The 11,916-nt window shown below is 40.1% G+C and overlaps 1 non-coding gene across 1 annotated transcript; it reads left to right on the top strand.

Moving 5' to 3' along the window:
* The first annotated feature begins 6,248 nt into the window (after positions 1–6,248).
* Positions 6,249–6,355, top strand: LOC141645667 (small nucleolar RNA R71). The gene has a single exon (XR_012545144.1). It is a non-coding gene; the product is annotated as a small nucleolar RNA R71 (small nucleolar RNA).
* The last annotated feature ends 5,561 nt before the right edge of the window (positions 6,356–11,916 follow it).

Raw genomic sequence — 11,916 nt, forward strand, 5'->3', positions numbered from 1 at the left:
TACACAAGAAGAAGGGTCGTCCCCTCTCTACCATGCACAAAAGTGGATACGATGGAAAAGGGATCAATAGTATTTGAGTTTCATATGGGGGTTTGCTTTTTGTTGTTGTTTTCCCCCCAATTTCTTGTGGCATTTGATATTTGAGAACACTTTCTTGCCATTTCTTTGATGTTTGGCATTTCAATACTTGACAATTTCAACTTTTCTTTGCATTTCATTTTGAACATTTTCAAAGTCACCCCATTTGTAGGGAGGGTGCTTATATTTGAAGCATAAGAGTTTTCATTTTTGTTACTCCTCGTTTCTTTTGATGCAATTGCAAACCTTTTTTTTTCTTTTCATTTCATTTCTTGAACTCAAATTTGAACAAATTTTTGTGCCCATTCCCTTTGATGACAAAATGTATGGTAGAACATGGATGAATGATGGTTGCATGGTTTCAAGGGTCACCTTGGAATAAACGGTAGCCAATGAGTTATCACACCACAAGGTACTCTTAACTAGGCCTTAATCCATGGGTCAAAGGATACTACCATGACACATAATAGGGTGTTTTACAAGTATTCTAACAAGCAAAGTCTTAAGAAGAAAATGCATCTTCTAGGGCCTATATACACTTGTCAAGCTTCCCAAGTAGACGGTTTCACAAAATTTTTCCTAAATGCAACTATATGCCATGATGCAACTAACATTTATACATCCTAATGCATATGCTTCAACCAACTAATATGCCAAATAATCTAAATCCAATCCTAAATTCACATTGTTTTTACCGCATCAATCAAAATAAAGCCACATAGTCATTAACATAAAGAGGAAAAAGGAGATTGGAAAGATCATACCATGCGGTCTTCAATATCCTCATGTCTCGGATGTGGTGTAGTTAATCAATGTGAACAAGGATGAACAAACACAATATATACAAAACAATATATACAAGTCTACACTAAGAAGGAATGAACATGTTTTTGATTTTTTCAATTTTCAATTTTTTTGGATTTTTTTGGATTTTTGATTTTTTTTGGATTTTGAATAAAAGTCAAGTTAGAATTTCTCATCCCCACACTAGTATGGGCATTGTCCTCAATGGCCAATACGATAAGAAATTATGCAATGAATATGGATGATTTCTAAACTAAATGCAAATTATACTAAGCTACACTACGTGATGCATGTGTTTTTGTTATGGCGGAGAGCATAATTTAAATTAGCTCCCAATGCATATGCATGGACTTCCCCAAACCAAAATAGACATTATTTCTAATGTCTTGAATTTCAGGGGAGTTTATGCACATGGAATGCAATGCATGAAACTAAAGATTGTCATTTTGGATTTTACAAGTTGGGAACAAAGATAAAGAACACCTTAATGAATCCAAGGTGTTAGTCCTCCAATGTTGCTAGGACTCCACAAAATAAATGATCAAGATAAAATAAAAACAAGGGAAGTAGACTAACCATAATGGAGGTGCAAGAATGTAGGAGCCTCCAAAGTTTGCTAATCTTCACTCATCGTATCATCATCATCATCATCCTCTCTTGAGGTATCATCAACTTCCATAGATGTGGAATCGCGTCCACTCTCACTTGCACTTGCTTGTTTCTCCTCACTTTCCTCTTCCTCTTCTTGAGCTTCTTCTTCTTGAACCTCTTCTTCTTGAACACCTTCTTCTTCAACAACCATCTCCTCTCCACCCGGTCTACTACCACTAGGAATGCTAGGAAATAATACTTCCCCATCCGCCTAACTAGGCAAAGGACAAGACAGATCAAGAAGTCCTTGCCTAGCTAGATGTAGGAGGGGCAGATATTGGGCCTTGTAAGCATCCACTCTATCATTGTAAGGTTGCTTGTGCATTTTCCTCATGAGTAGTGTCAAGTAATCATTTTCCACTTCGATATCCTTGGGTTTGAACTCGTGATATTCAAATGGGTAAGGTGGGGTGATAATGGAGGAGGAGGGCTCGGCAATTTTGCCTCTTTGTTGTTGAATGATATACTCGGTCTCTTCGGAGAGTGGGAGAAGGTAGTTCGGTCGGTGAACATTCAATCGGCAAATTTTGGAAGGCAAGGTGAAAGATCTAGCTTCATTGGTTGACCACCCATATTTGTCGTCAAGAGTGTCGTGCTTGACCCACTTGAACTTGTGAATCATGGTGTCCATATCAACAAGATGGCCTCCTTTAACCGACACATAGGTGTTGTTTTTGTTGAAATCCCGGTTAAAATGCTTAGCCAAATGGGTAACTAGTCTTCCATTTACAATAAAAGTGGTGCCTTCTTTGCCACAATCGACATTAAGCCATCGTTCAACCAAAAGTCTTAGAGCATTATATGGCTTTGTAAATTCCCTTCCTATGTTCAAGGCCGACTCAAGAAGAATAAAATCGAGTTTGGTAAGGTGATTAGTGCCATTTCTTGCTATCAAAGTATTCCCAATGACCTTATGCCATACTCTAATGCCCGGATGGTGGACTAATAGAGCACGAGAATCATGAAAACGCACGAATTTCTTCCCGGAAATTGCCATCCAAAGAGGAGCGGGGTTATACTTGATAGGAGTCTTTGTATATTTTGGGTTATCACTAAGGCCTAATATCTTACCTAATTCGCCATAAGTTATGCGTCTATCAACATTTTCAAGACGAAACTCGATGTTGGTTCGAGTCTCCACCCTTGTGACTTTCAAAGAACTTAAAAATTCGAAGGTGAGGGAGGGGTATGTCAATTCCTTCATTGTAAAAAATTTACCCAATCCCATAGACTCAAAGAAGGTTTTGGTTTGCTCAAGAACACCTAATTTTGACAATGCATCTTCACAAATAAACTTAGTAGGCATGATGGTTTTCTTAGCAAAGAGAATGAATTTCTCCCTATGAGAGTCGGAAGTGAAAGTTACCTCCGAATAATTGGATAATTGCTCAATGACCGGAGTTGTTGATGTTGTAGCTTCCATAGAGGGACCTTGTTGAACCTCCAACCTCGCCTCATGGACTACCAATGCCTTTGACAATTGTTTTGCTTGAAGAGCTTGTTGCCTTTTAGAAAGTGTCTTCTTTGGGGGTGCCTTGTTACCTCCTTAAGTTCTTGCCATTCTCCTTTTCTTGATTACACCAATGAAAGATTGAAATCTCCAATTTTTATTTATGTCCAAATCAATTTAGGATGAATGAATGTTGCTTTAAATCAATTGTTGTTGCAAAAGGAGTGATTAATTTTTGTTGTGAGGAAGTTTGGATTTGATTTTGTTGATTTTGGTTGAGGAAATTTGGTTTTGTTGATGTAGAGGGTGAGGCTTTTTGGGGTTTTTGGGTAGTGGGTAGTGTTTGAATGTAAAAGAAATGAGAATGAATGAGGGAAGAGGGTAAAAAAGACCCGTTATATTTGAAACTGCAGGGGAAGACGAGCGGACCAAGGGTCTGCACGCTCGGATTCTTCGTAAATAGGCTTCAGAAAAAGACGCCGTAGGACGAGCGTCTTTCTGGATGGACGAGCGGATTTTTCAATGTGAGACGAGCATCTTTTTGGACGGACGCTCAGATTATATTACAGGGAAAAACTTTAAAATGTTGCAGCAGAAAGACGAGCGTCTTTCTTGAAAGACGAGCGTCTTTCTTGAAAGACGAGCGTCCAGAATGAGACGAGCGGATTCTCGGTTGGCACGCTCGGATTCTTTGTCAGACTAGTTTTCTTGAATTCTGCAGCTCTGCCAGACGAGCGTCTGGTGACTTTGGACGCTCGGGTTCTTCAGGACGAGCAGATTGTCCGTTTGGACGCACGGATTCCTCCTTGACCACACGGATTCAGGTCCATCCGTGGGTACTTCGCAACCCGTGTCATTTTCATTCTTCAATTCTCGTGTTCTTCATTGTAGGGGCACTACAAAGGCATGAATAGCCTAGGCAATTGTTATCCCCACACTAAGGTAAAGCACTACACATCAATAAAATCATAAGTCCCTCCCTCACTTCTCTCAAAATGACGAATATCTTGATCAAGGCACAAAAATATAAATTCAAAAATGACAAAAATGCAATGTAAAAATTGAAATGCAAGTTAGGGAGTTAGAATATTTACAAATGGTGGTTTAAGGAGGACTCCACCAAACTGTCATCTAATGTGAGATGTCAAGGGGGCATGTTCAAGGTGTTGTTGATGTTACTCAACACCTTGAAGAAGTAGTCGAAAGCTTGTTCATTATCATGATAAAGGTCCTCAATAGATTTTTGCACTTGTTGTTCTCCATGATGGTCTTAGTTCATAGCATTACCAATATAGGGATTGAATATCCCTTCGAACTCATCATCCCAAAGGCCGCAAACTTCGTCTACTTGATCATTGAAGGTTTCTTGAGTTGATAGAGACAACTCTCTTTCTTTCTTGTCTTGACCAATGGGGCAATCTTCTTCACTTGTCATGGGTGAGCTTTTCAAGCTCTCATTGTTGCTATTTCCTTGCTCTTTTGATGGAGCATCATCCACTTTCTTTTTCCATTGAAATCCCAACTTCTTCCTATCATCCTTCCGGCTATAGTGATCAACCATAAAACATGGCTCATGCAATCGTGGAGCTCTCATGGTCTTGTTAAGATTGAAAGTGATGGTTTCATCTCCCACTTCAAGAGTAAGCTCTCCGTGCTTCACATCTATCACCGCACCCGCAGTGTGCAAGAAAGGTCTTCCTAATATGATCGGAATATTGGAGTCTTCTTCCATGTCAACAATGACAAAGTTCACCGGGATGAAGAATTTACCAATTCTCACGGGAACATCTTCCCATATCCCTAACGGTGTCTTCGTTATTCTATCGGCCATTTGGACTGTGATGTTGGTACATTTAAGCTCTCCCATCCCTAGCCTTTTACTAACCGAATACGGCATAACACTCACACTTTCTCCTAGATCACACAAAGCCTTGTTGATCATGGTGTCACCAATGGTACACGGTATTGAGAAGCTTCCCGGATCTTTAAGTTTCAGAGGTGAGCTCCCTTGAAGGATTACACTACTCACCTTAGTGAACGCGATAGTTTCAAGCTTCCAGATTGACTTCTTTTTTGTAAGGATGTCCTTCATGTACTTTGCATAGGCCGGCACGTGATTGATTAATTCCGTGAAAAGAATCGAGACTTATAAATTCTTCACAATTTCCATGAATTTTCCAAGTTGGTCATCAAACTTAGGCTTAGCTTGACGACTCGGGAATGGAAGTTTAATCACAATGGGATCCTTCTCCTTGGCCTTTTCTTCACTTTTCTTTGAAACTTCTTGATTGGTGGGTTCTTCTTCCCTAGAGTTTTGCACAACTCTTTCTTTATCACTAGCTTCCACAACTTCATCCTCAACTTACTTCTTTGGTCCTTCATATCTCGTATCACTCCTCAAGTGGATGGCACTAACCGTTTCATGTCTCGGGGGATTACTTTGAGGTGGTAATTGCCCCTTTTGTCTTTGAGAGTTTGAATATGCTAGTTGGGTCAATTGAGTTTCCAACATTTTTGTGTGGGCTAAGATGTTGTTGATGGTGATGTCTTTTGCTTGGCTATCTTTTTGCATTTGAGTGAAAAATTCTTGTTTATTCTTTTGCATTTGGAGGACTCTTTTTGAACATCAAAACCATGGTCATTTTGTTGATTGTATGGAGTTTGATTTTGATAACCTTGGTTTTGGTTGAAAAAGGGTTTTTGATTTTGGTTTCTCTTGGGAGGTGGGGTGTATTTTTGTTGAGGGTTTTGAACATTTTGGCTTTTGTATGTGAGATTTGGGTGAAATTTGGTGTTTACATTGTAATAGTTGGAATAAGGGGTGCCACTTTTGTATGCTTAAAAAGCATTCACTTGTTCATTTATTCCCCTACATTCACTTTGGTCATGTCCCAAAGTTCCACAATTCTCACATATCCCACTTGGGATTGATGAAGATGCTACCATGGCATTAACATGATGCTTTGGTGATTTCGAGGCTTTTTCAAGTTTAGCCATAGCCTTCTCAAACTTCAAGTTGATGGTATCAATATGAGCACTAAGTTGAGCACCCAATTGAGTAATAGAGTCCACTTCATGCTTTCCTCCTCTAGTAGCCTTGCGGGGTCTACTATATTTTTAATTATGGACCGCCATTTCCTCAATCTTGTTCCAAGTTTGATTATCGTGAACTTCGGTGAACATACCATTTGATCCCCTGTTGAGAATGTTTCTTGAGTCTTCATAAAGACCATTCCAAAATTGTTGTACCAAGAACCACTCGCTAAGTCCATGATGAGGACATGAGCGACAAATTCCTTTGAATCGCTCCCAAGCCTCATACAAAGATTCTTCATCCCTTTGCTTAAAACCCGTAATTTGAGCTCTTAGCATGTTAGTCTTTTCCGGAGGGTAGAATTTTTTATAGTAAGCTAGAGCCAACTTCTTCCAAGAGTCAATTCCAAGAGTAGCTTTATCAAGGCTTTTCAACCATTGTTTTGAGGTGCCAATTAGAGGAAAAGGGAATAAGACCCATCGAATTTGGTCTTGAGTTACACCGGTTTGTGAAATCGCATCACAATAGTCAGAAAAAGTTTCCATATGGGAATGAGGGTCTTCACTAGGCATCCCCCCAAATTGGCTTCTTTCGACTAATTGGATAAATGCGGATTTTGCAATGAAATTTCCGGTTAGGTGTTGTGTTGTGGGAGTACCATTGGGTAGGTTCTCCTCGGTTGGTACGGAATGTGATGAAAACTTAGGCATTGTGGGTTGATTGTGTGATTGATTTTGTGTTGGGTTCTCCTCACCTTCTCTTGCAAAAGAGTTGATGAACTCAATACTATTTGGTTGAATATTTACAACCTCACCAATACCTCTCAAAGTATTTCTAGCAAGTCTTCTATTGGTTGTCAAAGTCCTTTCAATTTCGTGATCAATGGGTAACAAGTTACCTTGTGATCTTCTAGACATGCAAAATATAAAACAACTCGAACACAATTAGAACAAACCTTGAGGAGTTTTAGTTCCCCAAGGCAATGAAAGACACAACTAATAACAATCAAAGAAAATCAAATCAAGTTAACACCGTCCCCAACAACGGCGCCATTTTTGGTCGGTCCGCTTTGAGCTTAGATTTCGGTTACTTGTCGTTAGGAGCACCTAAACCAAACCAATATTTATAAATTCACAAACAACTCTACTATTAGTAAAGAGGTAAGTAAAGGTCGGATCCCAAGGGACGGGTATTGATGTAGGATTTTCGATTGCAAGTAGCGGTGTCTAGGGGTGTCACAATTTGGGTTGAGATAAGAAGATCACTAAACTAAATAACAATTAAAGTAAACAAGCAAGATGACTAAAATGAGATGTAAACAATTGATTAAAAGCACTAGGGTGTCATGGAGTCATAGGGGATTCATGGTAATTGATCATACAAACATATTCTCAAATTATAAGCAAGCAATTATTGTTGTGATAGGATCGAGTTGGTTTATATTTTACAATCCTAGGAAGGTTTGGATCCCGGAGCCGAATCGATTAGATTGTACAACACCTACAAGTCGACTTAATCCTCCCTACTCAACTATATGCATGGTCTAATGAGACTCGAGTTGGTTTATGTCATACAAGTCTCATTGAAATGGTAAGTGATGGGTAAAAAATACAAGGATTCATAGGCTCGCATTTCATCAAACATAACATGTGCATAAGTTGAGATCATAACAAGCAAGAAAATGAATTATGAAAACATATTAAATTAAGCATGAATCATCCCCCATGTTGGTTTCCCCTAATTACCCATTAACCCTAGTTAAGGAAACTACTCACTCATTATCAAGTTTAACATGTTAACAGGGTTGTCAATTGTATTAACAAAGCAAAACATGATAAGAATAAATGAAGATGATTATCAATAATTAAAAAGGGATTAAGAGAGTTATACCTAATGATGATTCCATAATAATAATGCAAAGAATAAAAGAAGTACTTGATGATTGATGGAAGGTTGCCAATCTCCCAATAAACCCAAATAATCTTCAATTACCCAAAATAAAAGATGAACAAAAGAGAAATTAAGGAAATGAGATTTGTATTAATATTTGATTAGAAGTTGATTACAAGATTAAGAAGAGATTAGAATGATATAAACTACATTAAAGATTGATAAGAAGAACATGATAACCTAATTAGACAAATGGGGTATTTATAGTGGGGATTAGGTGCACAAATTAGGGTTACTAAGGGCTTAAATGACGATTAAGTCCTTGAGGAATCACTCCTCTCAAGAAAAGATGCGGGTCTCCATTTTGCTAGTCTTCCAAAAATATGCGCATATTCAATGGAGGGAAGAAGAGGAAGTGTTGTCCTGTAACACAATCCGAGCGTCCAAGGGTCGGGACGAGCAGATTCTCAGGTGGCTGGACGAGCGGCCTTCAAGCTTGGACGCTCGGACTCTGGCAGTTTTGGACGAGCGTCCCGATGGTTAAGACGCTCGGATCTTGTCCCAGCCTTTCTTTTTCTTCTTTTCTTCTTTCTTCTTCCAACAATCCTCCGGGATCTTGTCGGAGATGCAAGGATTTCTTCATCATTGCCCATCTACTAAAATATGTACAAAGGCCTTCTAGTCTTGTCTTCACTTTGATGCTTGGTCATTGAATTTAATCAATTTAGCTCTATTTTGCCATGAAAATGCAAGGTTTGCACTCCTCTCCTACCAAGGAAACAAAACCTCAAAGAATATGCAAAACAAAGGACTAAAGATAGTAAATGACCCAAATATGCACTAAAAAGCATAGGAACAAGGCTAATTCGGGGACTAAATATGCTCAAATATCGATCACATCATAAAGAAATGAAATAAAAGGTTTTAAAATACTTTTTAAAATGTTATTAACCAAATATTATCACCGAAACACGGATTAAACTGTCATGGTATTATGAACCAAGGATGAAAAATGTTTTATGGTTAAAGGTTTATCATAAAAATGATTTGAAGTATTTGAAATGGTAAAAACCGATTACAAATATGAAATAAAAAATAAAGAGGAAGATAAAACCAAACACGGCTGGATTAAGGCCTGAGAGGGGCTTTAGGCGCGAGTCCTGCTGCTATACAAGCAACCCCTATCTCGGCCAAAAATCCGGTTTTGGCTTATTTACCCCATATTTGGACCATGTTATGCATGTTTTAACATGTTATAGTCATGAAACAAATGAAAAACATGATAGAAGAGGATTTTTACACCCTCATACTTACATGCTAGGCTTGAAACAAAAAATCGACGAAAGTGTATCAACATGTTTGGCCGGAAAACTCGGTTTGAAAATCGTTTTAGCAATGTAAAAGAGTGTTTTAAGTTTAGTGACGGTGTAGTTGGTCGAGATGGTCGGTCAAGTGATTTAATGCACGATGACGGTACCAAACAATGTGTAAGGCTTGTGTTTTCGATCGGTAGGTCATAAACACGTGTCGGTTTGTGACTTAAGAAGTCAACTCTAGAATTTTAAGGGAGAAATGAGCGGGCGGACACTCGCGTAAGGTGTTATGGTGTGTGAAGGTGGGTATTTAAAGAGAAATGGGTGGTTGTGTACGTTTTGAGCGACGTGGCCAGATACGCTGCTCGAAGAGGCGCGAGCCAATTTGCGGGTCTTCGAGGTGTCTTGTCTTGCGGACATGAGGAAGCTCGCCAGCCGCTTGCAGATATGAAGGGGCTCGCAAGCTGCGTGCGGATATATAGGAGCTCGTCAGCCGCTTGCGGATATGAAGGGGCTCGCCAGCCGCGTTTTGGATATGAAGGGGCTCGCCAGCCGCGTTTCGGATATGAAGGGGCTCCACAGTCGCTTGCGGATATGAGGGGGCTCGCCAGTCGCTTGCGGATATGAAGGGGCTCGCCAACCGCCTGCGTATATGAGGGGGCTCGCCAGCCGCTTGCGGATATGAGGGGACTCGCCAGCCGCTTGTGGATATGTACGGGCTCGCCAGCCGCCTGCGGATATGAGGAGGCTCGCCAGCCGATTGCGGATATGAGGGGGCTTGTCTGCCGCTTGCGGATATAAAGGGGCTCGCCAGCCGCCTGCGGATATGAGGGGGCTCGCCATCCGCTTGCGGATATGAAGGGGTTCGCCAGCCGCTTGCGGATATGAAGGGGCTTGCCAGCCACTTGCGGATATGAAGGGGCTCGCCAGCCGCGTTGGGGAATGTGTTACGTTTTGAGGCTCGCCAACCATGCTGAATGTGCGTTGTGAGGCTCGTCAGCCATGCTGATTGTGCGTTTTGAGGCTCGCCGACCATGCTGAATGTGCGTTGTGAGGCTCGCCCGCCATGTTGAATGCGCGTTGAGAGGCTTGCCAGCCATGCTGAATGTCGATTGATCGACTGTGGGAAATAGTCGTGTTGGACGGACCTATTTCGAGAAGTGGCTTGAGTTAGCGGGTTCCGCGAGGGGGCCTCCGATATCCTGTTAGGGAATTTCGGTGTTTATATTGAATGTTTGTGGCGCCGAAAAGGGATAGGCTTGTGAGCCTGGCTCCCGTGGTCGGCGGTGATTTTGAATCTCGAAGAGAGATAGCGGTTTTTATCGCCGTTCATTTTGTTGAAAAAGGATAGATGTGTACTCTGTCGTCTGATGGGTGTTTGGGGAGGACGATTTTAATTTTGTCCTCTCACGTTTTGAGATTTGTGTAGGGTAGTGAATTTCACTATCCCCTTTTTGAAGGTTTTACGGTTTTTATTGCCACTTGTTTGATATTTGAAAATGTTGTTTGGAAATTTTTTGAGGATAGCGAATTTGAACCTCACTATCGATTTTGTGTTTGAGAGATGATGGTTTTTAATGCCGTCGTTGAAGATTTGAAATTTGTGGAGATGGCGAATTTTGAATTTCGCTATTTATTTTTGAAAAATGATGGTTTTTATTGCCGTCGTTGAAATTTGTGAAAATAGCGAATTTGAATTTCACTGTTTTTTTTGTATTCGAAAATTGACGGTTTTTATTGCCATCGTTGAAAAGTGGGAGAATAATGAATTTGAATTTCACTATATATTTTTGAAAAATGACGGTTTTTAATGCCGTCGTTGAAAATTTGAGAGAATAGCGAATTTGAATTTCACTATTTTATTGTTTTTTTTGAAAACTGACGGTTTTTAATGCCGTCGTTGAAAATTTGAGAAAATAGCGAATTTGAATTTGACTATTTTGTTGTTTTTTTTTTAAAATGACGGTTTTTAATGCCGTCGTTGAAAATTGGAAGTTTGTGTGGGAAATTGGGCCAAAGCCCAAAATTTCGCTGAATAAAGCAGGGAACACCCTATTGAGGCGTGAGCTGTTGTGCGAAGGTAGGGGCTTTCCTGTTTCCAGTAAAAGACGCGAGAAGTGGCTGCTCTCATTCTCACTTCGTCTTCTTTCCTAAAACCGCAACAATAAAAAAAATCGCCATTTTTGGGTTTCTTTTCTTGCTCGACTTTGTGCCATCGCCATCATGTCATCTCAAGGTTTGTAAATCCTATTGAATCCATTTGAATTTGTTTGTCTTTTTGTTAATTGAATTAGGGCGAAACCCTAACCTTTCGAAAATCGATTTGGGCGTTTTTGGTTAGCCCATTTTCGAGTAAAATTGATGATTGCATTAGGTTAGACACCTGCTTAGGAGTATAGGGGGGCTTTTAGTTTGCATTTTGGTTCCCGTTTCCGCTCCCTATGCTCGAAAAACGTGATTGCGACGAGGAAACCGTCTTATTTCACGATGCCAAGTTTGTTTTCTTGAGTTGTGTGCCCCACTAGGTTGTATTGTAGTCGGGGAAGACCGTGTTTGTCATATTGAACCTTTGTTGGGTGTTATGAGCAAAATTTTGAGTTTTTGCTTTTTGCGACGGTCTTATGTCTGATGAAACAAGCGTCTGTTTGGGCTCAAATTGAGCCAGTTTGTCTTGAAATGAACCTTAACGATTGTTT

The sequence above is a fragment of the Silene latifolia genome, chromosome 2 (assembly GCF_048544455.1).
Source record: "Silene latifolia isolate original U9 population chromosome 2, ASM4854445v1, whole genome shotgun sequence".
NCBI lineage: Eukaryota > Viridiplantae > Streptophyta > Magnoliopsida > Caryophyllales > Caryophyllaceae > Silene > Silene latifolia.